Raw genomic sequence first — 4,247 nt, forward strand, 5'->3', positions numbered from 1 at the left:
TGTGTGTGTGTGTGTGTGTGTGTGTGTGTATGTGTATGTGTGTGTGTGTGTGTATGTATATGTATTTATATACTGTACCACATTATAGTTTGGAAAGTTTGATATTTGATATGGATATGCTCACTTGTATACATATACATATACATACATATCTGCGGTGGCACATATTGGTTCAGATAAATCAAGTGATGCATATACGGATGAAATTATGACATGCATGAACTTTGAAAAAGAAACTTACAGAAGAACCATAGTGGGTAGGTATACAGTCCAACGTGGTCGAGAATTATTCGATCCATTATCAGGAAAGTAGCCCCGAGCAAGGTAAACCCAAAGAAAAGCAAGTAATCTCGGTGCTTAGTCTTCTTGCGGAACCACCAACTTACTAATACAACGGTTGTAATTAGAACTAAGCAAAACAGGGCGAATAAGACAATCCATACTATAGAAATCGCTTCAAAAAATGTCTCCTCCGACATGATGGTTATTGTACCAATGCACAACTAAACGCAAAATTTGTACCTAAAACATTTAATATACGGTTGTGATATCACTCTTCATTTTTCAGTGAACTATTCAGCGGCATCAAGTTTTAGCCTTTCACAGTTTCTGAGTTTCAGCCTAAAATAAAACAGGTGCAGGAAGTGCAGCAGATAAAGCAGAAGTTCAGAACTATTAAAAAAAATAGTTTTGTGCAATCAAAATACAACTGAATACACCAGAGTCCAGAGAGTACTCTCAGCACATTGTTTAGTACAGTGTTAACTTATCAATATACAGTGTACACAGTACAGCTGAATTCAACTGTTTCAAAACGTACACCTTGTCCTCAGTCCTCTACTTTATTTTTACACAAAGTAATTCTTTTTTTAAATAATAAATTTTTACATAGCCAAGGGCCCAAGGCTATGATTTATAATTAAAAAACGACTCATGAATTTCTTTTTGAATTTGAAAAATATCCACCTCCGAAATTGACCGTAATGTAAAAAAAATACTTTATTTTTTTATAAATTTTTAAAATCAATGATAAGATAGCGTGGAGCCGTAGATTCACGCGGAAACAGTGGAATAGACAAATTTGCTCATCTATTCGTGGCTATTTGTAGAAATAAATAAAAACAAAAACAAAACTCGACATGACGACAGCAGACGAAAAGCCCGCTCAGGGCTCAGGCCTTTAGCCCTCAGCCCTCAGGATTCAGGTCCTACACATGTAACCTTTTTTTGTTGTCTAAATATAGGTTCCAAGTTGCATTTGCAACGCAAATAAATGAACCCTTCCATTTTAGTGTCCCGTTTAAATGATAGTAGGGCAAAATTCCAGGTCAGTCAATACCGATTCAATAGACATATATTGTACATACATACATACCAGATTTTTGTCCTGACACCACATTCTGATATCGAGACTAGAATGTATTTATAGAATAGGTGCACTATCGCCTTCCTGTATTCAGATCATAATATACACAGGGGTAGGTTAAAATATACTGTACAAATACCATAATATTTACGTTGCAACGCTAAAGAAATAATCCGCCACATACGTAAACGTTGTAAAGTCAACTTTTATCACTGAAAGCGTATGCTGGAAGTCCCTGTCACCTTTATGCTCGATTTTTGTCCGTCACATAACGCTAATTAATCTATTTGATTGGCTGGCTATGTCACGCTCATTGGCCCATTTTCAGACCTCGGAGATCCTAAATATAATGTTTATTATTCTTATTTAATGCATACTTTGATTTTTTTTTCTTCTATAATTTTGATCGAGGGGGGGGGTTTCCTCAAGAAATTATCTCACCGCCCTTGCGTGGATCACAAGATATCATCTACCCTCTTTGATTAATCGCTTTCAGTCCCCGCGGCGATCCGTGTTTTATATGTACAAATATGAGTGACACAATGGCATGACCAAACGTTATGAGGTTGCACTTTAGCAGTCAGGGACTCAGGACTCAGGACTCAGGACTCAGGACTCAGGACTCAGGACTCAGGACTCAGGACTCAGGACTCAGGACTCAGGACTCAGAACTCAGGACTCACAGGACTCAAGTGACTCAACGCTCGAGTTCTCGTGATCTCGAGAAGTCTCACTTCTCAAGTCTCGGTCTCAGTCCGACTCAGAGTCTCAACTCTCAACACTCAACTCTTTACGTTAGCTTAGCCTCAGGCTCTCAGCTCAATCACATTCTTCTTGAAATAAAGCAATATATTTAAATATGAAGATAAAAACGAACACACGATGCAGGGTTTACTTTGTTTAGCCCTTTCGAATAAAAACACAACAGACTACTTTTTTAAAAATAAACAAATAAAATTACCGCTTTGCATTTTGTTTTTTTTAAATCTTATATCTCATACATATCTGGATTCTGGATTTCTAGACATAAGTGTTTTTGGGGGGTTTTTTACAAATCAGCTGTTTTTATTTTAAACAAATACAACTCGTTGCAATAAAAAATATGCTTGTGATGCATAACCAGGCATTAATCACTCCTTTTGTTTTTATTTGTTTTACATATTACAAAAAAGTAAAACGCTACAAATGTAAAATATAAGGCTTCATTTGCCAACTTTTTCTGATTCTGCAAAAATTATGGATTTTCGAATTTTGGTCACAATTTCTGATAATTTCGTTTTCAGAATGGTAATGAAAATTCTCTAGACAGTCCAAGAAATTCTGGCTACAGGGCAGTCCAGAATTTTCTCAAAAGTCCTTTTTTTCAAGTTGACACACGCGTAAATCCGTTGAAATTGTGAGCGGTTGCGAATTCTGTTGCCCTTTATCAGTTAGCCCTATCCATTGGTTGGAATAATCAATGATCATCTATTGACCCGTGCACATTGTGTTCACATTGGTGCGCGGGCTTCATCTACATTGTCAGCTTTGAATCAATTGTGTGTCTATATGTGTAGTTATACGTATATATCACTTCAAAATACACACATGTCTCTGTAGTTTTAGGGTTTAAGGAAGATCAGAATGGCACAAACTATAGACGAAGCCCCGATCCTTGCGTGTCCAATGCCCGTTGTCGTACCGCCACCTTTACCAATAAGCATGAAGTCCCCTGTGGACAGTGGTATATCTGATGCTTGTTCTACTGATCAAGATGGAGGTCAATCGAATACTGTACAAGCGAGTACCAACGTTGAGGAGAATTTAGCTAGTGTCACCCCGAACACAGATGTGAGCCACCCAAAAAAAAAAGCAATTGTGTGAGTCGTTTCTTTTGTATCAATGTAAGACACTCCCCACAGGTTCCCATGCAACCCTCATATTGACACATGATGTGTATGTTTGCACAAAAAGAACGTATACACCATAGATAGAAGTATACACATGTGTTCTCTAGTGTTTTTTATATGATATTGTTCGAGTTTCTGAACTGCGCGCCCGAAAAGCCGGAGTTGTCTGAGCTTCGTTTTCATTTCATTGAGGAAATTGTGGAAAATCGAATTTTGAGGACAATTTAAAAGGGATCACATATCGAAATTTGGAGTTGGCAAACGGGACAAATTGAAGAAATTTTGGAATGAGCATTGTGTTGACAATTTCTTAAAATTTTAAATTCTCAACAAATTTTCAGCACGCGGTTATGAAATTCAGCATTTAGCTACCGGAGTAAGGTGATTTACTCCATCGTACAATTTCTTTTGAAAATTTGAATAAGTTGGCAAAAGCAGCCTAAACTTGTATTTTTGTTTTGTCTTGAAAACCCCAAATACAGTAAATACGTACAGAATGTGAAATTTAATGTATTGTGATTTGTGGGGTGATTTTTTTTATAAATTTATTTTATACATTTATGTCCTACATATATCGATATGTACAAAACAAGGGGCGAGCCGTGAGACTCGAGAGATTGCATTTACTTGTGAATACTTCTCGATATGTGCCTTTTTATATGATTTTCCAACCCTTATTCCTTGAATTCTGGCTAGTATTCATACAGCTAAAAATCTTGAGACTTAATCGCTTGTCACATTGTATAGACACTTAGGATATTCTGGTACAAGTCTGTCAGACTTAAATTTATTCAGATTTGTATTAGCGATTAGTATATGGTTGTTATTATATCTTGTATTAATTTTCGCATGTCTCGTATGTTTCATACTGATCTGTATTTATATAACGCTTTTCTATTGTCCATAGACACATAGACTTTACTTTTATAATAGGTATAATATTATTTATTTCAAAAATGGCAAGTATGTATGATACAATGTATGAACATATG

The sequence above is a fragment of the Sphaeroforma arctica genome, assembly GCF_001186125.1.
Source record: "Sphaeroforma arctica JP610 unplaced genomic scaffold supercont1.1004, whole genome shotgun sequence".
Taxonomy (NCBI): Eukaryota; class Ichthyosporea; order Ichthyophonida; genus Sphaeroforma; species Sphaeroforma arctica.